The sequence below is a fragment of the Danio rerio genome, chromosome 24 (assembly GCF_052040795.2).
Source record: "Danio rerio strain M-AB ecotype USA chromosome 24, GRCz13ab, whole genome shotgun sequence".
In the NCBI taxonomy this organism is placed as follows: Eukaryota; Metazoa; Chordata; class Actinopteri; order Cypriniformes; family Danionidae; genus Danio; species Danio rerio.
Genome location: NC_141044.1, coordinates 36,333,681 through 36,359,779, shown reverse-complemented (window position 1 = coordinate 36,359,779; position 26,099 = coordinate 36,333,681). Strand labels below are relative to the sequence as shown.

The 26,099-nt window shown below is 37.9% G+C and overlaps 1 protein-coding gene across 3 annotated transcripts in view; it reads left to right on the top strand.

Moving 5' to 3' along the window:
* The window catches only part of ralylb (RALY RNA binding protein like b), a 490,264-nt gene that overhangs the window by 160,440 nt on the left and 303,725 nt on the right, over nucleotides 1-26,099 (top strand). For 2 of the 3 annotated variants that reach the window (XR_015525250.1, XM_087309880.1), the window contains one exon: nucleotides 20,010-20,097. The gene's annotated coding sequence lies outside the window, so the exon portion shown is untranslated. Of the gene's footprint in view, nucleotides 1-5,208; nucleotides 5,913-20,009; nucleotides 20,098-26,099 lie in introns of those variants that run through there. The other variant, XR_015525251.1, reaches the window with a different exon arrangement.

The window sequence follows — 26,099 nt, the reverse complement described above, 5'->3', positions numbered from 1 at the left end:
CCTGGTGTATTGTCCGTCCATTACAAAATGAAGGAAGAAACTAATCCATGAGCTGTGTACTAAAGGTCCTGTCGACCTCTCAAAGTCTAATACATCAGTAGTCTTTTCTGATCCTTCCTTTAACAAACGAATGAATCGCCCAGTGTAAGCGTGTAGATTGCTGAAGCACTCCTTTCCCTCACACTTCCAATAATATCCAAGTAAGCACAACATCTTCATGGCTCATAACTTCAGGATCTGTCTTTGCTGCTGTGTCAGTGGGCAGGGCCACAGGTTTCAATTTTTCCGGGTTTGCGTGTGCAACAATTGGGCAGTGCTTATGTTTTTGTAGCCCGAAACGGTTAAAGGCTCGTTATCAAGATGATTAATTCGAACCACTGTGAGTCGACTTTTTATTTTATTTTTTTTAGATGAATCAATAGTTTTAAAAACTGTCCACTTTCAGATTTAAGCCTTAGCTGGATATTTCACTTCACTTAGAGCTGTGTTACACACTACATGGAAGGTAATTTTCAAAAAGCCCATAATAGGGGCTCTTTAAAGTGTGCTGTACAACGTCCTGGGGCTTTTGATTGATTGATTTAATGTCCTGTACATGACATAAAGTCCAACCTATTGTGTTTTATGAACGTCTACAAGTAATTCAACCCTTAACCTAGCCCTTACAGTAACCTATTGATAGTTTTCAGTCATGTGAGAAGTAAAAACAATGGGCTGTCAAAAAAAAACAAACAATGAGCAATAATGGCAGCTACACTGGGATCTTCATTGAATCGCAGCACAATCTGGTTATATTTCCATCTGTCTCAAGCTTTGAATACTTGTATCACATATTAACAGATATATGACCACAAACTGTAAATTGTCGGAACTTGTGATCCATATATTGCACCCACAAACATTTTTCAATAATTTGAAAACATCATGTCCTTGTTTGATCTCCAATTTTGTCTGTGTTTACATTTATCCTGTGGATATTCCTTAGCCATTTACAGTAGTCATTGGTGAGGGTGTTATAGTGTTAACTGTAAGTGTCTGCTTATGTTTGGTGTTGGTCTCTTTTGTTTAGATTCATATTTGCTGGTGGGGAAAATGTATTTGTTCACTTCTGCTCTTTTTCATTGACTTTGTATTTCAATTTATTCTTTAATTGCACCTAACCTGCAAATCAGAAATTAAAAACTGTATACAAAGCATACAAACATAATAAAAGTTATATGTTCCATAGATTATTATGCGTCAGTGATGCTACTAATGCTTTTTTCAGTTTATTCATGACAATTAGCATTTGTATAATATTATTATTAGCAGTATTATTAATTATAAGCACATTAATATTTGTTTAAATAAAAACAAGTTTAGATTTGTCCACCCATCGGGTTTTGGAGATGTCTGCATCACCATATGGGGCAAAGAATTGGATGTGTGTTTGGATATAACTAGTTTTTTCACCACACTTCATTATTCTTGTTCATTCATTAGTTTGCTGGAAATTAGAAGTGAATTTAGAAATAGTTTTGAAACAATTCTTTGTGCCTAACAAATGAAATTAAATATGTATGCTAATGGATGTCTTCAGTTGAGGGAGTTTCCACCGTTTCCATTCACGAGAGTAAAGGAGTAAAGAGTAAAAGAAAAGTAAAAAGAGGCCGAATGTAGGAGGCTCGTTCTTTATCCTAGCACTGCAGATGGTCGGATTATTTGTTTTCTCGCTAGTGAAGACTTACAAAGTCCACCATGTAAATTGCAAATGTGCCATGGTGTGATGCAGCTGACTCTTAAAGGGAATGAGAGATGAGACTCTGATTGGTTTAATGCACGTTATGCTCAAAACAAACCCATAACTCATTAAGAGAATAAGCACAACCCTGTTAGACCATGCACCAGGGCACAGAGCATATTTTTCCATCATTAAAATGGTAAAATTGGATTGGACAAGCCCTTAATGCTTTTGCGCCATGTGCTTTAGACTTTGTGTCTAGATCATTAAAATAGAGCCCATTGTTTTTGTTGTTAACATGGAGACTAAAATGGGATTATTTTGAAAACCCTTGAAACCTGTTTTCAAATATTTTCAGAGTGTTTGAGTCACCCGAAAGTTGTTGTGTAAATGATGACCAAAATGTAGAATAAATTATGTGTCAGAATAAATATTTGTCGACCTGCATGTCATGTCAATAAGCAACATCCTAAATTCTAAATATGTTCTATATGTTTATGCTATGATATCACTGTTTCTCAGATACTAAAAAAACTATTAAAATAATCTAAGGCTGCCAACATTTTTACTTTTTACAACTTTTATTAAAAAATAATTGTTGTAAGTATTGTACCTTAAATTTGATAAATGTTTATTTATCATGATAATTATCTTTATTAATTATTATCAACAATTGTATAGTGATCACTCATCCTTATAGCCTATCATATTCATTTATTTAAGTTTTTTCTGCTTAGTCCCTTTATTAATCAGGTGTCGCCACAGTGGAATGAACTGCCAACTTATCCAACACGTTTTACACCGCGAATGCTCTTCCAGCTGCAACCCATCACTGGAAAACACCCATACAGTCTCATTCACACACATACACCAAGAAAAATTTAGCGCAAACACAAGGAGAAACTCCACCCAGAAATGCCAGCTGACCCAGCTGAGGCTTGAACCTGCGACCTTCTTGCTACCCACTGCACCACTGTTGCGCCCCCTATCACAATATCCATACATAAAAATATAAACAATAAAAAATATTAAACTGATTTCATAAGCCCTTTAAATACAATACACACATTGATTGTAGTGTTGCTGGTTTGCACATTAACTGAACCAGTATGAAATAGTGTAAGAGACTTCCCTTCAAATGCAAGCAAACACAAACATCAGCATAAAAGAGCAAACAAAGCGGCCTTGAAGGTATGAAGAAGACAAAGATCATGAAGTATCTTTCTGTCTCTAATGATGTCTTAGCAAATCGCTCTTTTCCGGCCTGCCACAGCAGTGAAGGGCTATTACAGGGCCGTCTGAATGGGAACATTAGCTCACAGATACAGCAATTAGCTTGATGATGGCGGACATAAAAGCCTTGGAGCGGAAACCGGCTTCGCGACACTTTATTTTGGCAGCTCGTCCTGCTTTTGTCGTGTCGTTCCCATGGAAATGTTGTGCTATCCGTTCGCCCGTTTGTTTACCTCAATTCCTTACATCCAATTATTTTACTCATCAGAATGTGACATCCGGAGTTATTTTGAGGAATGCCGCGTGTCACTGGCTGACTTCAATTAATCCCGCGCTCAGGAGTTGCTTTTCGCTCCAGTATTCTTTCTTCCTAATTAATTGGAAGCAGAATGAATTTGCGCGATCTGAATGTGGCACAGAGACAATAAATTGGCATTCTGCTGGGTACCTGAAGAGGGTTGAAGGAGGAGGTTCACTGCATGAGCAACAGCAGGACAGAGGGAGAACAGTGCTTCTGCAGCTTCTAAACCGCAGCTCGTTTATGTTCATGTCATTGTGTTGATTGTTAAAGAAAGTCACCTTCGTTTGACTCACAGCTTTGTCCTTGAGATTTTGGTTACAGGCAAAAACTTTATTTAATAAAACCATGTGAGTTGTTGTCTATACTAAAATTCTAAACTAGAAAAGTGTCTGCTAAATAAATAAATGCAAATTTTATTTGCAATAAATAAAAAAAGCTTTTTTAAATGAAGTGAAGTTTATTCATAAACTAATTTCAAGAGGATCACATGCTTATGATTGACACGGCTTGCCCTGAGTCAAGCTAATGAACGAACCACCAATCAGGCTATTCCTAACCCAGTATAAATAACCAAACGCCCTACCTTTAGTCATCTTCGTTTTGAAGAATCCCCCCTTCCACCCCTTCTCCTCCTCTTTTCTACAGGGCAGCACGGCGGCCCAGTGGCTAGCACTTTGGCCTCACAGCAAAAAATGCCTCCGACTTGGGTATCCACCCAACCGGTCAGCATTTTCGTGCGGAGTTCATGTTCTCCCCGTGCTTGAGTGGGTTTTCCCCGGGTCCTCCGGTTTCCTCCCACACTCCCAAAAACATGAGACTAAGTAAATTGACTAAACCAAATTAGCACCAAATTCAATTCTGTCTGCAACACATCACCTTAGCAATTCTTACGCAGCAGGAAGGGGGGGGGGGGGGTTCTCGAGTTCTACCCGAGCCAAACTCCCCTCTTGCCAGTCCCCAGCATGCCAGTCCCTTTAATAATCTAGGGGTCACCACAGGGGAATGAACTGCCAACTCATCCAGTATATGATAGATGCCCTTCTAGCTGCAACCCATCACTGGGAAGTCAATAAGAATATAACAAGTAAAAAAAAAAAACGATGGCACTGGACTAATACATTGTAAAACAAAATTATAAATAAAATATTATTACATATAAAAATGATTAAAATTTCATTTTATATATATATTACTCACTGGCCATTTTATTAGGTATACCTGTCCAACGGCTTGTTAAAGCAAATTTCTAATCAGCCAATCACATGGCAGCAACTCAATGCATTTAGGCATGTAGACATGATCAAGACGATCTGCTGCAGTTCAAACAGAGCATCAGAATGGGGAAGAAAGGGGTTTTAAGTGACTTTAAATGTGGCATGGTTGTTGGTGCCGGTATTTTCATGCACAACCATATCTAGGGTTTACAGAGAATATGCAGTGAATAGCAGTTCTGTGGGCGCAAATTCCTTGTTGATGTCAGAGGAGAATGGCCGGACTGGTTCCAACTGATAGAAAGGCAACAGTAACTAAAATAACCACTCGTTACAACCGAGGTATGCAGAAGAGCTTCTCTGAACACACAACACGTCAAACCTTGAGGCGGATTCAATTAAATTCATCTTTATTTCTATACCGCTTTTACAATGTAGATTGTGTCAAAGCAGCTTCACATAGAAGATTACATTATAATTGAAACAGTGTCAATACAGTTTTTAGAATTGAAGTTCAGTTTAGTTCAGTTCAGTGGGGTTTAATTTTCACTGCTGAGAGTTCAAACACTGAAGACCTAATCCATCGATGCGCAGCTCCACAAGTCTTGAACCATGCAAACCAGTGGCACAAGCAGCAAAGAAAAAACCTCACCAATTGGCGAAAGTGAAGGATAAAAAAATTCGAGAGAAACCATGCTCAGTTGGGCACCACCATTTCTACTACAGCCAAACTTCTTGTGCAGAGCTGCAGTCTAGGCGCTGGAGGCTGGAGAGTGCTAGACGTCCATCGGGGAGAAGCTGCAGGTGGGAGAGGTCAACAGCTGGTGTTAAGATCGGCTACAGCTGCAGAAGACCACACCGGGTGCCACACCTGTCAGCTAAAAACAGGAAACTGAGGCTACAATTCTCACAGGCTCACCAAAATTGGACAATAGAAGATTGGATAAATGTTGCCTGGTCTGATGAGTCTCGATTTCCGCAGCAACATTCAGATGGTAGGGTCAGAATTTGGCATCAACAACTTGAAAGCATGGATCCATCCTGCTTTGTACACTGTAAAAAAAATGTTGTCCCAACACAAATCGATTAAGTTAACTTAAATTAATAAATTTCTGTAAACTGCACTTAAAAAAAATTAAGTGGTCCTAATGAAATCTCAAGAATTGTGTTATTTCAGCTCATTTTAAATAAGTAGTTTGAAATAGCAAAAAAGTATACATTTTTGAGTGTATTAATGGTTCAGGCTGCTCCTGGTGGTGTATTGGCCTGGGGGATTTTCTTGGCACACTTTGTGCCCATTAGTACCAATTGAACATTTTGTCAATGCCACAGCCTACCTGAGTATTGTTGCTGGCCATGTCCATCCCTTTATGACCACAGTGTACCCATCTCCTGATAGCTACTTACAGCAAGATAATACGCCATGTAATAAAGCCTGAATCATCTCAGACTGGTTTCTTGAACATGACAATGAGTTCACTGTAATCAAATGGCCTCCACAGTCACCAGAACTCAAGGCAATAGAGCACATTTGGAGTGGGGTGGAATGGACAAATCTGCAGCAACTGCGTGATTCCATCATGTCAATATGCACCAAAATCTATGAGGAATATTTCCAGACCTTGTTGAATCTATGGCTTGAGGGATTAAGGCAGTTCTGTAGGCAAAAGGAGGTCCAACCCGGTACTAGTAAGGTGTACCTAATAAAGTGGCCGGTGAGTGTATATGAAATATTTTATATTTACTGATTAAATAACAATTAAATATACAATATATGCTTAAAATATTTACAGTCAGTTAGATAAAGCATAATCTAGAAAAAAATACTGTCGGCACATGGCTAATACAATTCAATTTAGCTGTTTCCTGTATTATTAACTATATATTCACTTTTTCGAGTGAATGTACATTTTTACACACCAGTGTTTATTTTTTCATTTATAGCTGAGGGAGACATGAAAAAACATGGATTTGTCACAAATAGAATTTAACTTGTATCTAAAAGCTTTCTTTGAATGCTACCGAATGCAGAAATCAGTGCACTGTGTATTATATGAAAAAAAGCATCTTTCACTGTAGTCTGTTTGTGTGTTGATAGGAAAATCATGTTTGCATCCATTTGACCCCAGCATGTTAAGCCGCCTCCTTTTGAATTGTATAACCAAAGTGAAGGTGTTTCATATAAAGGAAACCCCACTATCAGCACGCACATATACACAGATACATGTTAATGTAGCATAATCCTTAATCCTGTCAGGTAAAGAGTGCAAATCCTTTTACATATGACAATAGCGATAAGAGCACAAAACATGTGTATAAGTGAACTGTTGAGTTCTGGGAAAACAAGTGTAAATATGTAGCTCATTATTGAAGTGCTTCACTGCCGGATGAGCGTAATGTTTGATATTTGGTAATAAGGACATATTATGCTTCTTTCATAACATAAATAATTTACCTCTTGTGTCTTCAGAATGTGTCTGTGTAGTTCCAGCTCATAATACCACCTGATCATTAATTATAGCTTGTGAAATGTGCCCCCATTTTGGATGTGAGCAATAACATTTTTTGTATGTGTCCTTTAAAATGCAAATGGGCTGCTCCATTCCAGAAGAGTGTGGTGCTTTTACAGGTTTAGCCTAGTGCTTTGAAATGTACATTTTTATTTGATGTTTGATGTAATCTCAACCAAAACATTAAGAGAGAGTAGGGGGTGTCAGGGTTGGGGTTGTCTTCGGCCGAAGTGACGAAAGGGGGGGGATGGTACATATGTTTTCTAGCAAGATGCCGCCCTGGGCAATCGCACACATTGCCTATGCCTAAATCCATCACTGTCAAAAATTGTGCAATTCTGAGTGTGCTTCACACAAGTGAGTGGGATTGACAAACCACCTGTAGAAAACACTTGCGCTGCAAAAAAAGCTTTTCTTACTTAGATTTTTTGTCCTGTTTCTAGTCCAAATATCTAAAAATTCCTAAATCAAGAAGCATTTTTTAGACAAGCAAATCATATTGCCTTGTTTTGAGAAATATTATACCAATATTAAGTCAGTTTTTCCTTAAAACTAGCAAAATAATCTGCCAATGGGGTAAGCAAAATAATCTTACGTCAAAAGAAAAAACAAGATTAATTTGCTTACCCCATTGGCAGATTATTTTGCTAGTTTTAAGGAAAAACTGACCTAATATTGGCATATTATTTCTCATGATTTGCTTGTCTAAAAAATGCTTCTTGATATAAGACATTTTAGATATTTAGACTAGAAACAAGACAAAAAAAATCTAAGCAAGAAAAGCATTTTTGCAGTGTGGATGTCAGGAGATTCATATATATATTTTTGTAAATCCCACAACAGACCATTTGTATTTTTATATTTTATTTCTTCTTCAAGGCCTATGGCTGCTTCCCAAATCGCCTACTACTCAGTAGGTACTGCATTTGAATTTAAACGTGCTACTCGACCCTTAGAAAAGTATGTTCTGTATAGCATGAATGTAAGTAGGATGAATGGAACTCAGACATATTAAATTTTGTAATGATCACACAACCTACTTGCATCAGTTTCATCGCTTTACTCCCATTCATGAATTCTCTTGTGGTGCATCATGGGATAGCGTAGCATCTATTGGATGCGCACTTAAAAATATCGCCGGAAGTAGTAGGTCATCTTGCATACTGTTTTTAGCGTACTATATACTGTAGTATGGAAGCTTTCGATTTTAGATGCAGTACACTATTATGTTTTTATTTTGGCCTCATTTTGGCCTTCGGTCCAGTGTTTTTAGGAAACGAAACTTGCCTTTATAAAAATGCTGTCGTTTTCAGTGTGGACTGTAAAAATGGAGGCTTTCGAAAACGATGATGCATTTTAGTCATGTGACAAATTCAGCTATCATGGTGGACAACATTAGCTGTGTCCTAAATGGCACACTGTGCACTTATGCACTATGTACTTAAGCACTTACACACTCAACTCAATACTTACACTATTTATACTACAAAATATCGTAGAATAATGCATAAGTATGCGATTTGGGACGCACCTATTGTAAAGTTGTTTTGAATGCAGTTAATAATTAAAGATTAATGTCAGTTTGTACACGAGACACAGAACATTTACTGGGAGCTATTGTTTAGTGGTGGAAACAGATCACGGTTGAGGCATTTTGCCGCTACATTTCAAAGAGATGGAAAGTAAATAAATAGCAGGCGGATATAATGCTGTCACGGGCAAAGAAGAGATGAACTCAAATGCAGAGAAAACAAAGTCTTTATTCAAGTAGAAGGTCTCAGGAAAAGCAACGAAACAAAGGTAGCCCAGTTGGGTAAACGCTGGGGAAGCATCAAGGAAAAAACTCCACTATAATGGGACGCTCGCTCACTGGAAGTCCTGGACACAGATACAGGGTGAGTAACAGAATGCTTCACACAGACACATAAGCAACAACATACTGACAAACATGAAGGGAAATGACGTGCTATAAATGGGGAAAAAGGGAATGAGAAACAGGTGGAAAGAATTAGCCGAAATGACTGGTGTTCCTGTGACTGCAAATAAAAGCAGGTGAGAAAGGTGATCTGTAACACTAAATAGAGGAAGGTAGCAAGAACGCAAGGTACGGTGACAAATGCTGGTAAAAACGCCTTACATCTGTGCGCATGTGTTGTACATAAGTAATAGCATTTTCAGTCATTTTAGTGTGGATGACGGAAATAATTGAAATTATGGCATGGACATACAGTAGATAATTTTTACACAAAAATGCCATTTTCATATGTATCTGGATTGATGTAGACATAGCCTAAATCTACAGCTGCTAAAGTAACGAGGCATTTCACTAATTATAATAGAAGTAAATTTAAATATTAAGATCTGAGTGGATTGTTTCTGGACCAGTTGGCATTTCTGTGTGGAGTCTGAATGTTTTCTCCGTGTTGGCGTGGGTTTCCTCCAGGCGCTCTGGTTTCCCCCACAGTCCAAAGACATGCGCTATAGGTGAATTGGATGAACTAAATTGTCCGTAGTGTATGTGCCTGACTGAGTGTGTGTGGTTCTTTCCCAGTACTGGGTTGCAGCTGGAAGGCCATCTGGTGCGTTAAACATATGCTGGATAAGCCGGTTCATTCAGCTGTATCGACGGCTGATTAATAAGGGACTAAATGAGGGGAAAAAGAATGAGGATTGTTTCTCCACATGCTTGCTAAAAAAGTTTAAGATCTGGGTTGTACTTTTTCACGTTTTCTGGGTTGTACCAGATTACAGTACTTAAATATAGAACAAGTCATATTTTCATGAGATGTTGCCTTTAAGGGCATTGAAGGAGCTGCTGTGGGCGACTGGCCTTCAATAGGAGGAACGCTGAGACTTTGCTGGAGTTGTCTTTCATCTCGCCGAGCAGCTCAGCATTCGTTAGTAATGGTTAGATTTTAACAAGGGCTGGAAAAGCTAGAGCGAGAGAGAAAGTGAGCGACTGTAACCTCTATAAACTTAACTCCAGCAGTGCACCCCTAGCATATTGCAATGAATAATATAGTGGGTTAAAATCAACTTAATAGTATATGTTCTTACAGCAGGTGAACTCAGCGGACAACAAAACAAGAGTGGGTTTGTTCATTTGGTTTCTGTTATTTGGTTCCAACTTTCAGTATAATCTTGGAATTGGCAAAAGTGCTGCAAGACCAGTTGTGTTGCTTTGTTGTTAGAATTAGCTTAAGTGCACATTACAATATTTTTTTGACATTTTATTGACTACTTTAAGATCACTAAACAACAAGATGTATAGAAAAAAATACAATTCAAATATTTAAACGTCATTCAAATTTAAACAAGATACTAAAATAGTTTTGTTGATTTCTTTTGAATAGCTTATTAGAATTTAAATGTATTATCTTTCTACTCCTAAAGATGTTAGGCGACCAAACTCTTATTTATTTTTTTAAAATAAATATTAAATAAATATATCTTATTTAAATATTTAAAATGATATATGCGTTTAATAAAGCTGTTTTCTTTAAATGCACAAACAATTATTGACTATATTCACAGACAAATGGGTAAAAGTATTCACTTTCAACTGGGGTGTACTCATTAATGCCGAGCACTGTATACATTCACTGGCCACTTTATTAGGTACACCTGTCCAACTGCTCGTTAACGCAAATTTCTAATCAGCAAATCACATGGCAGCAACTCAATGCATGTAGTCGGGTAGACATGGTCAAACTGAGTTCAAACCGAGCATAGAATGGGGAGAAAAGATGATTTAAGTGTCTTAGATCGTGGCATGGTTGTTGGTGCCAGACGGGCTGGTCTGAGTATTTCAGAAACTGCTTATCTACTGGGATTTTCATGTACAACCATCTCTAGGCTTTACAGAGGAAATATTCAGTGAATAGCAGTTCTGTAAGTGCAAATGCCTTGTTGCTGATCAGAGGAGAATGGCTAGACTGGTTTGAGCAGATAGAGACAAAAGTAACTTAAATAACCACTCGTTACTATTGAGGTCTGCAGAAGAGCATCTCTGAACACACAACACGTCCAGCCTTGAGGCGGATGAGCAACAGCAGCAGAAGACCACACCGGGTGCCACTCCTGTCAGCTAAGAACAGGAAACTGAGGCTACAATTCGCACAGGCTCACCAATATTGGACAATAAAAGATTGGAAAAGCGTTGCCTAGTCTTATGAGTCTCGATTTCTGCTGCCACATTCAGATGGTAGGGTCAGAATTTGGCGACAACAACATAACAGCATGGATCCATCCTGCCTTGTATCAATGGTTTAGGCTGTTGGTGGTGGTGTAATGGTGTGGGGGATATTTTCTTGGCACATTTTGGGCCCATTAATACTAATTGAGCATTGTGTCAATGCCACAGCCTACCTGAGTATTGTTGCTGACCATGTTCATCCCTGTATATGACCACAGTGTACCCATCTTCTGACTTCCAGCAGGATAACGAGCCATGTCATAAAGCACGAATCATCTCAGACTGGTTTCTTGAACATGACAATGAAACCACTGTACTTAAATGTCAGTTTGGCAGGGAAAAGGGGATCCAACCTGGCACTAGTAAGGTGTACCTAATAAAGTGGCCGGTGATTGTGTGTGCAGTAATGTGCAAATGCTTTAGACCAACATTAAATCATTTTTTACTGATGGTATGATGTACTTTATGACACCCTTTACCTCAAAACCAGTCATAAGTGTATATTTTTGTCATTTTATTAATTGAGATTTTATGCAGGGTGAATAAGCTATCTTTCAGTTGATGTATGGTTTGTTAGGATAGGAGAGTTAGGGTAGAGTTTTAATTATTTTAGTTTAACTGTAAGAGACAATGTTGGAGAGAGGCTGTTGGCTGGTTTGAGCTGCATTTCTACCAGTGTTGTAAGCAATACTGTCTGAATTGATGGACTTGCGAATGATAAAAAGTACAGACAGGTTTTAATCCATTATGCCATTCTTACTGTAAAGGACTTCAGTGGTAATGGTTTTCATTTTCAGCATGATAATGATCTGCTATTTGCAGTGTAATCCTGTTTGAAGAAAGAAAACAGCTGGTGAAACACAGACAGTCATGAAATGGCCTCCACGGGGTCCTAACCTAAATATTATAGAGGCTGTATGAGATCATCTGGACAGAAAAAGAAAGATAAGAGACTATCAACCTAAAGAAGAACTCTGGAAAGTGCTAAAAGAAGCCTGACATTACACAGCACACTATTTCAGAAAATGTCAGGACAATTAGAACAAAGCAGTTCAAGCTGTGCCTGGTGCCAAGGGAAGACACATTAAACATTTGCTTGAGGAGAAAATGTTGTGCTGTTGTTTTTCTTTTCAACATATTTCCTATATTTTCTTTTTGTTTTTAGTAAAGAGACTGATTGATTATATATAAGCAAATATTATTATATAAGCCAACAAAACTGGTATAGTGGGACTTTTGCACAGTACTGTATATATTACAAAACAACACAAGACATTTATTATGTAAAACATATTTTACATATACTTATAGCACTTACCCATTAATATTCTAATATATATCTTTACTTTTTTACTATATTCAGGGCTCTTTCTGCTCTAGGCATTTAGCTGTAGCTATAGTCCCCCCAACAATGCTCAGTCTCAGTAAACCAGCTCAATTAGTTTGACATGTGAGGCTGTGACTGTCTGCTCGGTCAGGGCTGCTGATGTGCAGTGTTTTTTTCCAGTATAAAGAGAACGTGTGCTTATTTTACCAAACCCTCGAGACCGACTCGGCTCTCTGTGATTCCAGACAAAATCACTGAAGAGTCCTGCGCATCCCATCTGAGAACATGTTGGTCACCATTAGTCCTCAATGTGCGCAGAACTGCTGGAAAATGCTCAAATCAGTCCCTTAAGGATTTAGTGATTCTGCTCTTGCTAAATTTAAAGCAAATTCAAGTAAATGCCACATAATGTAGAGGTAAAAAACTACAGTGTGTTCTGAATCGATCGCTAAACCTTAGTGTTTAACCTCAGAAACCTCACAGTTTAACCCGCTCCTGCTGAAATGTTTGATTTCACTTAAACGTTTTAACCTGGATTAAAACGTACCAGAAAAGAGTGTTTTATTATTATACTACATGCTTTAATGACCCATATGTTTCATAGTGAGAATACAGAAGAAAAAGCTACTCAAACTAGGTGAAGATGGTGATTTGGTGCACTTGGTATTTATATACAGTAGCCACGAATGTAAATCCACTTCATTATGCACAGAACTATTTGCTTCTTTAAATCACTTCTTTAAATAATTTTGAGTTATTGACTATCAAAGTTTTTGCATTCCATAGCAAACAGTATGTGTGTAATATTTGTTTGTTTTTTTAAACAAAAAGTATTAAAATGTGAAAAACTTATAAAAAAAACATCCTATAATGTAAATAAGTTGTCATTTAATAAGAAGAATTAGAACCTTATAATTCTGAGGTGACGATTTGATAAATACATATTTGGCATGATTTTTCTTATTTGAAAGAGTTAATGTTCAGTTGTTGTTGTTGTTTTTTAGTCTTGATAATTTACAGAGTTTTTATTTATTTATAATACAGCAAGGTTTATAGGGTTAAGCGGTAAAACCTTTACTTTTTTATTTTCTTCGTCGCTTTCAGTGTTTTTTTTATATACATCACCTATTTTCCTTAAAATATTTCCAAAATGATGTTTAAAAGAACTATGAATTTTTGACAGTACCTCCTGTTATATTTATTATTCTAGAAAAAGTTTTATTTTTTATTTTGGCTAGAATAAAAGCAGTTTTAAATATATATATATACAATGTTAGTTATACAATGACTTATACAATGTTATACAATAAAGTTATACAATGACTTGCCTAGTTACCCTTACTTGCATATTAACCTAAATGATTAACTTTATTTTATTTTTGGTATAATAAAATTATATTATACACATTTATATATCTTTGCATTTTGTTAAAGAGGTGGTCTACTACGATATCATATATTTTAAACTGTAGTTGATGTGTAATGTAGCTGTGTGAACATAAATAACATCTCTAAATGTAAGACGCTCAAAATTCAATGCAAATGGAGACATTGGCTTTTACAGAGTTAGCTTAGCAAAGCCTACAGCGAATGAAGTTTGGGGTTAATGAGATCATAAATCCTTTAGGTTACATGCATACACCCTGCTTACACACCAAGCACAAAGGGGCGTGGCTAGAGGCTCTGTAATGTTACAGCAGAAAAAGCTAAAATGCCGTCCCAAACACTGCTTTTCCACTGAGCTTGTTCAGTTTCTGTATTTGGGCTTTCTAATGACACGACACAAAGAGAGAAGTGATTACAATTTAATTTAAATTATTTTCCAGAGAGTTATAAAAAGATATAGCTAGCATTTGACAAACGACAGCTTCCAGAATCTCTCTCAGTTCAGTGCTGGATTCGGCTAAAAACTCCTCAAAGAAGGAGCAGCTCCAACCATAATTTTAGAAGCTGTGGATTGTGAGCCAAAACCTGTAAGTGTTTTTATTTGCTAAAATTGATCTATTACATGCATAGTTTCTAGCATTAATGGTATGTTGTAAACAAGGATGTAAACAACAAGAAATGCTGTTTGGCACCGCTAACATTTTAGCTACAAATTCATATTTATCAGTCAAAGCGCTGTAAACACGTACAATCTTCAGCAGAGCTGCAGTGTCTCTCTATGCAGCCCTGCGTTCTACATCTCAAGTAACACATTTGCAAAGATATGTAAATGTTTTATATTACTTACACATGCCTATTCTAAATATATGTGAAAGACACTTGTCAGGTTTTATTTTAGAAAGCAGGAATGAGGTTTAGCTGTGTCCTCTTCATTTTCTGTCTGATTCAGGCTCAAACTGATACGGCTAACAGCTACTCTGACTGACAATATTTACACAGCCGAGGCAAAGCGCATGCTAGTAGTGGCGTGACGCTTTTCCTGGTGACGTGGAGCTGATTCGCGAATCACAGCACTTTATGTTAGCTGACCAATCAGAGCCTCTTGAGGGCGGGCCTTTCAGAGAAACTAGGAAATATGACAGTCATTTTCATGTTAGCTGAGTAGCTGTATACAATCAAAGTTCGATATATGAAAAAATAACGTGATTTATTTATTTTTTTATAAATGAAACATGAGCACACATTGCTTTGCATCTTTTAAACAACCAAGCCTTAAAAACACTCTGGACCACCCCTTTAAAGTCTGTCTAACGCCTCAAAACAGATTAAAACTCTAACAATTAACAAACATCTAAACAAGTTCTCAAAATAAAACACAGGAAAGGAAATCACCTTATTATTCTTTACCCGTCTTCAAGATCTTTGAGAAAATCATCACATTGTGAAGTCTTCAACAGCTCATTCTCAGACTTAACACTCAAGAAGTGAACTTACTGACTGTAAAGCAGAAATAAGTGAGAATGTGTGAATTGTTAGAAAGTGAATGAAAATCCCTGTGAAAACCTGCTATAAAAAGACTCAAGAAAAGTAATCCTTACATAATTTTCTACGCTTAATAAGGTTCTTAGTTCTTCACAGCACCTTAGGTTTCTTCTGTCTTTTATGGAGTTCTCAAGGAGCCCTGATTCTTGACGATGAATGTTTTTTCTCTCGCATAAGGTTTATCTAAGATTCACGAAAAATATGTAGGAGTAATAAAAGAAATAATGCATAATATAATATAAATCTATATTTTTAAACGTGGTGCACTTTTAGATTTAAACATCTGCTGGATATTTTCATTTACTTAGAGCTGTGTTACACACTGTATAAAAGGTCACTTAAAAAAAAAACAATAGTAATTTCACAATTATTTTTGAACCTGGAGTATATAATAAAGAGGATTTTAAAAGCGTTTGGCCTCAGTTTCTTCTCTATTGGGTGTGAGAAGCAGGTGGCTCTCTTTCTCTCTTATGTGATGCTTTTGCTCTTGTATCCTCGCAAATTCCTCCACTCATTGTCAGTGAGCTGTAAACGATGCCGGCACGCATTTCATCCCATAAATATTTATCGCATGGAGCATGAGAGAAGCTGAACGGGGAGAAAGTAAAAAAGAAAGAGATGAAGTGATGCTGGAGGAGTGGTAGAGAGCGAGCGCTGTTGGTTTGTCATGCTCGGATGGGCCGGGTGTCTGTAATTACTGCGCTGTGAGAGAGATGAACCGGCCACAGCCAGATGGCTCCAGACATCAGGGGGCCGTGCATTTCCACATGCTCGCCTCACACACGCGCCGTCCGGCATTATCCAAAACAAATTGGACTGAGTGTATGGGGTCAATTAGGAAAGCAAACACTAGGCTTTCTTCGACAGATCATCTGGGTTAATATCGTTTAATCCGAACAAGGTTTTTTAGCGTCAGCGTTTGTTCAAAATCGCAGAAACATCTTAGAATTTCTTGTGTTGTTTTTGAGTTAAAAATGTAAACAGATAACAACATTGTTAATTAATTTGTTTAGGTTTAACATAAAGTGTTATTTAACCTCCAGTTAAATTGTCATTGTTTTGTATTTTTTTACCCAATTTCTGTTTAATGGAAATAATTTTTTTTCACACATTTCTAAACATATTAGTTTGAATAACTCATTTCTAACAACTGATTACTTTTATCTTCACCATGATGACAAACATAATATTTGACTAGATATTTTTCAGGATACTAGTATTCAGCTTAAATTGACATTTAAAGGCTTAATTAGGTTAAATAATTTGGGCATCATTTAAGGTGGCCGGGAAGTGCAAAACACTTTTACAAAGCTCGAGATAAATTTACATTTTGGATTTTTTTTTACCTATCATAAGCCACAATTATATAAGAGAAAATATTTTACCAAGGATAAAACAAATTTACATTAAAAAAAAATAATTAACAAGATGCAAAACACTGTTAACACTCTCCAAACAAATTTACAATGACAGATTCTTTACGGAAAGGGAATGTACCACACACCGGAAGTGATGTGGTGAAAAGTAATGTTGTCATTGGTGCTGAACTTGTTAAATTAGTGTTGTGGAGTACATGGTGTAAATACAGTTTAAGGTGACCGAACATGGACTGCGGGCGAGGGTTGTTTTATCCGATTTGTGGCAAACAAATGAGCATCTTAATGTGGTTTTGCTTTACGTGTGGTCGGTGTTTGGAGTTTCTAAAGGAGGCTGACTAGAATTAAACACCAGGCATACTGCATCAATGGGTAACACTTTACAATAAGTTTCATTAGTTAATGTATTTAATAACATGAACTAATCATGAACAACACTTGTACAGCATTTATTAATCATAATTGAATATTTACTAATGCATTATTAACATCCAAGTCCATGGTTGTTACCATTAGTTAATGCACCATGAGTTAACATGAACTAACAATGAACAACTGTATTTTCATTAACTAGCGTTAACTAACATGAACAAATACAGTAGTAAATGTATTGTTCATTGTTTGTTCAAGTTAGTACTGTAAGTGCATTAATTAACATTAACTAATGAACCTTATTGTAAAGTGTGACCCATCAATGTGTTCAATATTTTAACGAGGGCCACTCACACGCTGTAATCATGGACATGATGTCAAAACTACACAGTGTGATCATCTGTTGAGGACTTTTAAAAGTAAACTGAATGAAGTCTGTGTTACGGTTTAACTGGTGTCCCTGTTAACTGGTGACCCTTTGCAGATTGTCAGATTTGTCACATTTTCACAGCAACAAAACATGCCCATACCGAAAAAATACTCTTATGACTTTGTGTCAGTGTCATTGTAAACTTCATTGATTGGAATATTTGTGTGGCAGAACATTATATAACTAAAATTAATGTAAAGAAATAACAATAAATGACATGTCATCAACGGGATTCAAACGCAAGTCAAAAAGTTAAACACGAGTATCAATAAACCTATCTAACTGAGCTATTCAGGTCTACATGTTGAGGTCGGTTTGGATATTTTTATCAGTCAACATATGCTGCGCTTTGGTTGTGGACTCGTGTTAACTTGTTTTCATAGACTCGTGTTAACTTGTTTCCATGTATTCGCGTTTCAGAGTTTCCACATACTCTCACGCTGATACTTTCTCAGAATAGCTCAAGAATGTTTTAGTAGGTTTTAATAGTTTCTCCTATTTAATTCTGTCTTATCATAAGTAAAAATACTTTCCAAAATGTAAATTTATCTTGAGCTTCGTAAAAGTGTTTCACACTTTGTAATGTTGTTTTGCACTTCCCAGCCACTGTATGATTTGGACCAAGAAGGCATACATACAAACAAAAGCAATACAATGGGTTACATACTAAATTACCTCACAATACCTGTACTATAATCATTTCACAATCACTCAATCATCCAAAGTTACTATTCAGATAAAGTGCTAACACTACCTGTCGTCGATCACAGTTGTAAGAGCTACAAATAATAACTTGACATCTAGTTGATCATTTGGGAAAGTGGCAGAAGGTAGATATTTCTCATGAATCATCTGTTGAACTGCATCTCAATCATCACAAATACTGCAGAAGACCTACTGGAACCCTCATGGATACAAGATTCTCACAGAAATCAGTCAAGTTTGATGAAGGAAGAATCATGGTTTGGGGTTACGTTCTGCCCATTACACCACAAACCACAGGAGAGGGCAAATTCTTCAGCAGGATAGCGCTCCTTCTCATACTTTAGCCTCCACATCAAAGTTCCTGAAAGCTAAGAAGTTCAAAGGTGCTCCCGAGTTGGCCAGCCCATTCACCAGATATGAACATTATTGAGCATGTCTTGGTTAAGATGGAGGAGGCCTTGAATGTGAATCCAAAGAATCTTGATGAACTCTTGGAGTCCTGCAAGAACACTTTCTTTGCCATTCTAGATGTCTTTACTAATAAGTTATTTGAGTCATTGCAGAGATGTATGGATGCAGTCCTCAAGCTCATGGGAGTCATACACAGGGCCGGAGCAAGCTAAACTGCCGCTCTTGGCAGAGGACGATCACGCCGCCCTCAACCCCAATGTGGAAACAAAAGTGACCGGTTATGAAAATGAAGTGAGGTGTTGCGGACCTCTATTCTATGCGCGGATATAACTGAGCACGCGCGGCTGCTGAGGGAGGGAGGTGTTGCAGACGCTGCCCTCTCTATTCTGCCGCCCCTTTGCGCAGATATAACTCAAGACTCGCGGGTGTCGCTGACCTTTATTCTAGTGCCCTATGCGCGCATATAACTGAGGACACGCGGGTGCTGATGGAGGTGTCGCTGACGCCGCCCTCTCTATTCTGTCACCTATGCGTGAATATATCTGAGGACACGGGTGGTGAGGGAGGTGTCGCGGACATAACTAAGGTAGCGGGTGGGAAGGGAAGTGTCGCGGACACCGCCCTCTCTATACTGCCGCGCTAGGCGGCCGCCTAGGTCGCCTCTATGGACGCACCGGCCCTGGTCATACACAATATATTTTGTCCACTGCAACATGACTTTATATTCTATACTGGACATTATTTCTGTTAAGCGACAAGACGTTTGTCTAAGCAAAGTCAGACCTTACTGTCCTAATTAAATAATTAAAAATCAAGATATTTTATTTTTGTAAAATAAGCATAATCAAGAGGCCTTTGCTTTTCATATAAGCCATTTCTGATACCACATGATCAACTAGAAGTCAAGTAATTGTCTGTTTTTCCGAAAATAGGCGACAAGACTTTTGTCAGGTAGTGTATTTTGTTGATAATTTCTTAGTTCTGACTATTTTATAAAATAATGATTCTTTGAAAAAAGTAATCCACTTATTTTGTTAATTGATCTTTACTGAATAAAGTGAATAATTCAATAAAAGAGTTTCTGACCCAATTGTATGTCATTCATGGACAGTGAGAACTAATGAAATATTCAGCGCCGCTAATGGAGATTGATTCAACTGTTTATGGGCTGTTAAAGAAGAAAATTACAAGCCTTATGTAGAAGAGCTCTGAAGACTTAACTCCTCCAGCACAGTTAGCTGATGCTCAGATAAAGATCTGTCGCTTTCTTTCTGTTTTTTTCATTTTCAGAATGGAGAAATCTCTGACAGCTCCTGCCCATCATGCATCACTTTGTTGTGACGGATGAAGAACTCCTGCATGTTCTCACACAGCGCAGGTCAGACACTCACGCAACTCATCACGAATGATTTATTCTGTGAAATTAATATGCACTTCTCAATATGCAGGCTTGATGATTTGATGATGAGTTTCTAAGCACGGTCACATTGAAAAAACAAATGAGCCTGAACAGCGAACAGAGATATTTAAGAGTCTGTTCAGGAATTACGTTTCGCTGGACTCGTATACTTTAATAATCTTGTCCCCTTTTGCCAGAATCATTCTAGTTTTATTCATAAAGTAGATCTCAGTGAGAGTAACTACATCCCTACTGGGCATTTCTGTAAAACCGGTCAAGTGAATCATGGGAAAGCCCCTCGCATGGGGTTTTAATGATGAACTATGTCCAGTGTTCATTATGCAGGGTAATGCTATTCATGTAGTCTTCTACATGAGCTGATATTATGGCTTGCATGAACTGACGAGTGCAACTGCATAAATGGTTTAATATTATTCCAGCAATCTACAGATAATACAAATTTGGAAGGCCATATTAATACATTACATTTAATACTTTTAAAATAGGTTCAGTTTCTGACACACTATAGTAGAAAACTGTCTCTAACGCATAATTAGAATAAAATGGTTCAACTCTACAGTAGGCTGCATTTGAACTAAACATTGTGTGTTTCAGAAGACTCTGGAGAACTTTGGTGCCAGTGGTTTCTAGGCCAAAGATTAAATTAAATAGACAACAGTCGTTTCATACTGTATGTGAAACCATAATAACTGGAATAAAATTGTTTACTAAATTGCTTTAAATGCATTTTCTAGAAAAAATGGCCCATAATAGGTGAAATACTGTTTAGCTTTTATTGAGTATGTAATATATCTATGTAAAAATGAAAGGGTAGTGCCCTTTTGAAGTCTTTATTAGTTTGTTATTCTCATTTAGTCTTCTCCATTTTTCTTTCATACTGTGAATCAACAGCCCAGATTGGTGTTTTGTCACCAATGCTGTTGGAAGTGGTGTTAGTGAGGCCAGCAGGGGGCGCTCAACCTGTGGTCTGTGTGAGTCCTAATGCCCCAGTAAAGGTGAAGGGGACACTATACTGTCAGTGGGCGCCGTCTTTCGGATGAGACGTTAAACCAAGGTCCTGACTCTCTGTGGTCATTAAAAATCCCATGGCACTTTTCGTGAAAGAGCAGGGGTGTAACCCCGGTGTCCTGGCCAAAGTCCCTCTATCGGCCCTTACGATCATGGCCTACCAATCATCCCCTTCAACTGAATTGGCTCTATCAGTGTCTCTCCACTCCACCAACAGCTGGTGTGTGGTGAGCGTACTGGCGCCGTTGTCCTGTGGCTGCCGTCGCACCATCCAAGTGGATGCTGCACACTGGTGGTGGTGTGGAGAGACCCTCCCTCATAATTGTGAAGCGCTTTGGGTGTATGGCCATACACAATAAATGCGCTATATAAATACACATTACATTACATTACCTTGTGGACTAAATAAGTAGAATTCTGAGTTCACGTAAACAATGCGAACACTACACACATACTGTTCCGAAGGCAAAATTTGCATCGCACAGAGTGTATATACACTACCTGACAAAAGTCTTGTCACCTATCCGAGTCTTAGGGACAACAAATAATAACCTGACTTCTAGAAGATCATTTGGTTTGAGAAGTGGCTTAAATAAAAGGCAAAGGCCTCTTGATTACGCTAATTTTACCAGAATAAAATATTATCATGTCTTGATTTTTTAATTATTTAATTAGGAGAGTTAGGTCTGACTTTGCTTAGACAAAACTCTTGTCTATTATGAGAAATAATGTACAGTATTGAATATAATATTGTGTATGACTCCCATGAGCTTGGAGGACTGCATCCATACATCTCTGCAATGACTCAAATAACTGATTGGAATGGCAAAGAAAGCGTTCTTGCAGGACTCCCAGAGTTCATCAAGATTCTTTAGTTTCATCTTAAATGCCTCCTCCTTCATCTTACCCCAGACATGCTCAATAATGTTCATTTCTGGTAACTTGGCTGGCCAATTCTGGAGCACTTTGACCTTCTTTGCTTTCAGGAACTTTGATGTAGAGGCTGAAGTATGAGAAGGAGTGCTATCCTGCTAAAGAATTTGCCCTCTCCTGTGGTTTATAATGTAATGGGCAGCACAAATGTCTTGATACTTCAGGCTGTTGATGTTACCATCCACTCTGCAGATCTCTCGCACGCCCTCATACTGAATGTAACCCCAAACCATGATTTTTCTTTCACCAAACTTGACTGATTTCTGTTAGAATCTTGGGTCCATGTGGTTTCCAGTAGGTCTTCTGCAGTATTTGTGATGATTGGGATGCAGTTCAACAGATGATTCATCAGAAAAAATCTACCTTCTGCCACTTTCCCAAATGATCAACTAGATGTCAAGTTACTATTTATTGCTCTTACAACTGGGGTCGACGACAAGACTTTTGTCAGGTAGTGTATAGTAGTCAACATTTGTATTGAATCAAAACCTCTAAAAAATTCTAAAACTATTCAACAACATTGATCCTTGACAATTTTGCTGACTACTGTAGTTTATTTTGGGCTTAAAACAAAATAATCTTCACTTTTGTTTTGGTCAGACTTAATCAGAAAAGGGGCTGTTTAAGTAGTTTGCCTGAAATTGTACAATTCTAAGCTGCACTTTTGCAAAATCACTGTGAGCTTAAGCAAAATAAATAAATAAATTCTACAATCTACTTAATTTTGTATTACACATCTGAATGAGTTAAAAGATGAAAATACCATAATGCAACTGTAGCTTGGATTTGTCTAGCATCTATTCAAGTTAATCAAACTCCAGCTGACCTTGACGCTGTGTGTGCACTCTGAAAGACAGAAGTGATGTGAAGCATCTATTTAATAATGGATGAATACAAGTTTGGAAGAACAGACATATACAAAACATTAAATGCATATGCACTTTTCAGACTGTGTCTTTCTGAATGTAGTCTAGTTGAAATTGTGCAATTCTCCAAAGTGAATACATTTTAGCTTTCATCAGTTTACTTTGGTATACAATGTTTTGGGAAAAGCTATATCTGCCATATAAGCTATGTATACAGCTAGTGTCTGGGCTGTAGCTTGAATTTGCCCAGAATATGTCAAACTACCATTAAGCGTTACATTGAAATGTACATTTTAAACACAAATCAGTTCGTATTTTTAAATCTGTGTGATTAAATATATGGATCTTGCTTTCATCACTAAAGTGAAATTTAGACCAATTTTCTGATCCTTTTAAATACATTAGAATAATTAAAAATGTAATAGTTAATGTTGCTTATTTCTGCTAATGAAGGTTTGGTCATTACAGGGCTTTCAGTCAAAATTCTCTTTAACATACAGATTCTTAGTCTGGCAAGCAATTCCAGCTGCAGTGTTGAAGTGATTGCCCATTGAGAATCTCTGTGGATGTCCAGCCTTTTTGAGGGGCCGGAATGAGTTACTGACACTGTAATGATGCAATATTCTAGAAATCACAGATTTTCATCTGGAGAGGCTTCATCTTGACAACCTGCTGTCAGAGGATTTGAGTCACTTCAAACAGGGTTTGTCAGATCATTTACTAGTCTTAATCACCTGCAGATTAACACTAACAACTGGAAGAATTCTAATGCATGTTGCTTTGGGGATTTAGAGCCCTGGTTTTTGAGAAATTAGACATGAGTAATGTGCAACTGACCTTAGCCTGCATGGTTTGAAAGACAGGAATGATGTGAAAGATATATTGTATGATGGACACTCGTTTTACAAGATTATTACAAAACATTATATGTTACCGTCAGTGGGTAGGGAAAAGAGCGAGGACTCAAATGCAGAACTAAAACGGATATTTCTTAATTATAAAATAAAACAAAAGGAGAACAAAAACTAACCTGAGGGGGAAAACATTACTTAAAAGACAAACTAGACTGGACTGGGTTGGCAAAGAACAGGACATGACTCTTGGGAAGAACAACGATGTACTGGCACAGGAAAGCAGACATGAGGAGACTATAAAGGAGAAATAATTTATTAACAGACAGGTGAACAGGATAAACTAATAATTTATTAACAAGTAGGGTGGGACTGGACAAGGGACAGGAGAGCACATGACATAAAGAGACAACACAAGCCATGTGCTCACGAGAAAACAGGACTAGAGCATGCAGCCAATGAGAGAACCCATTAACTCCGTGTTCACATGAATCACAACACTAAAGCATGCAGCCACATTGTAAACACAGAGCCACATGTTAAACACAACACCAATAGAAGAACGTAAGACACGCGCACACGATAAGTGAAGACACATTCCATCCCAACAACAACCGAAACTGAAACCAACTAGACCGAGACGCTGAGAAAAAAACATCACACCACGGACAAAACAAACACGAGTGAGCATCCCGAGCAAGCCCACACCACACATGTCTGCGTCAAGTGGCGGCCAAGATGGTGCTCAAATTAGACACAGACAATAATAGGAAACATGAGTGCTCAACCCGAGAAAACTCCAGCCGAGCACAACATACTAGACAAGACAGGACTAGTGTCTGGCCACCAAAACAAGAATTAACAATTAACAAGATTATTATGCCCTAAGCTTGTTTGACATGCTGTCCTGGAAGAGAGCCCTGAGCTCATAAGATCCTCGAGCCCGGGGCTCCCTCCCGTTTGCAAGGCAAGTGGGGAGTTTGAGCTCAGGTAGATTTTGAGAACTCCCTTGCTGTAGTAGCTAACGAACAGATAGTGATTACTCTTAAGAGATAACTAGGAGCAAGTTTATGGTGCCAATTTGGATTAGTCAATTAACTTAAGTTGCATGTTTTTGGATAGTGAGAGGAAACCAGGTAACCCAGGGGATACCCACATGAGCACGGGAAGAATGCGTAAACTCAGCACAGTAATGACGACTGTCTTGGTAAGGACTAGAACCAGTGACATTCTTGCTGTGAGGCAACAGTGCTAACCACTGTGCCACCGTGCCACTTATCTAGGAAAGGAGGAGTAGAGGTGGAAGGGGGGATTCTTCAAAACAAAGATCGTTTGATTGGGGTAACATAAATTGAATTATCCGGGAGCGGCTGCAAGCAATCATAAGCACGTGATCCTCTCGAAATTAGTTTATAAATAAAGTTTACTTAAAGAAAAGTACAGGAAGCTTACCTTCCTCACTAAACATAAACAGAGTCAAAAATAATCAAATAAATAGGCAGGCCACCCCTATAAGCTCAAACTCTTAAAAAGTTGTAAACATACAGTACATGAACAGTTGTGCAAGACTAAAGGTTGGTCAACTGGAGGGGTAGGAAAAGTCTAGGAGCTCTCCAATCCCAGCAAATGTCCCACCACAAATGTGCTCCCTGAACCCTGCGGGAGGTTCCATTTTATAAGCCTCCACGACCAGCAGCCAATCAGAGCTTGGATCATGTTAGAATGTGAGCCTATGGAATAACAGAAAACAACACAAGAAAGCGGGACAAAGAAAAGACACATGCAATGCGAAGACCGAAGCGGAAGAATCTCGACATTAAGTTTGCACATCATTTATTTGCACATCAAAAGCAGAAATGAAGCAGACTGAAGCAGAAATGAGCAGTGCAGTTTAAAATTGCCCTGGTAGACTGTTAAGAACTTTGGTGCCATTTTGTTTTTAAAATTTACTTGGGCAAACAATGCTTTTAGGAAACGCATCCTTAGTTTTTATGAAGAAAAGTAGCTCTTCTCAAGTGAAACTACAGTTGGCCTTCGCATTGTGTGCACACATCGATAAACAGAAATGATAAGAAGCTCATTCAATTGCACAAATCGGATTTGTGTTTCAGTGGTGGCATTAATCAGTACACGTGATGTGTGTGTCAATGAAGAGATTGGTTACAAACATCTTACCAAAAGCCTGTGTGATGCAAGCGCTGCGACCAAAAGACTTTGCCAATTACAGAAAACAGAAATCCAATAAGCCCACAGGCACATGTACCAGGCAAGAGCGATTTAGTATCAACCCAAAACAGCATTT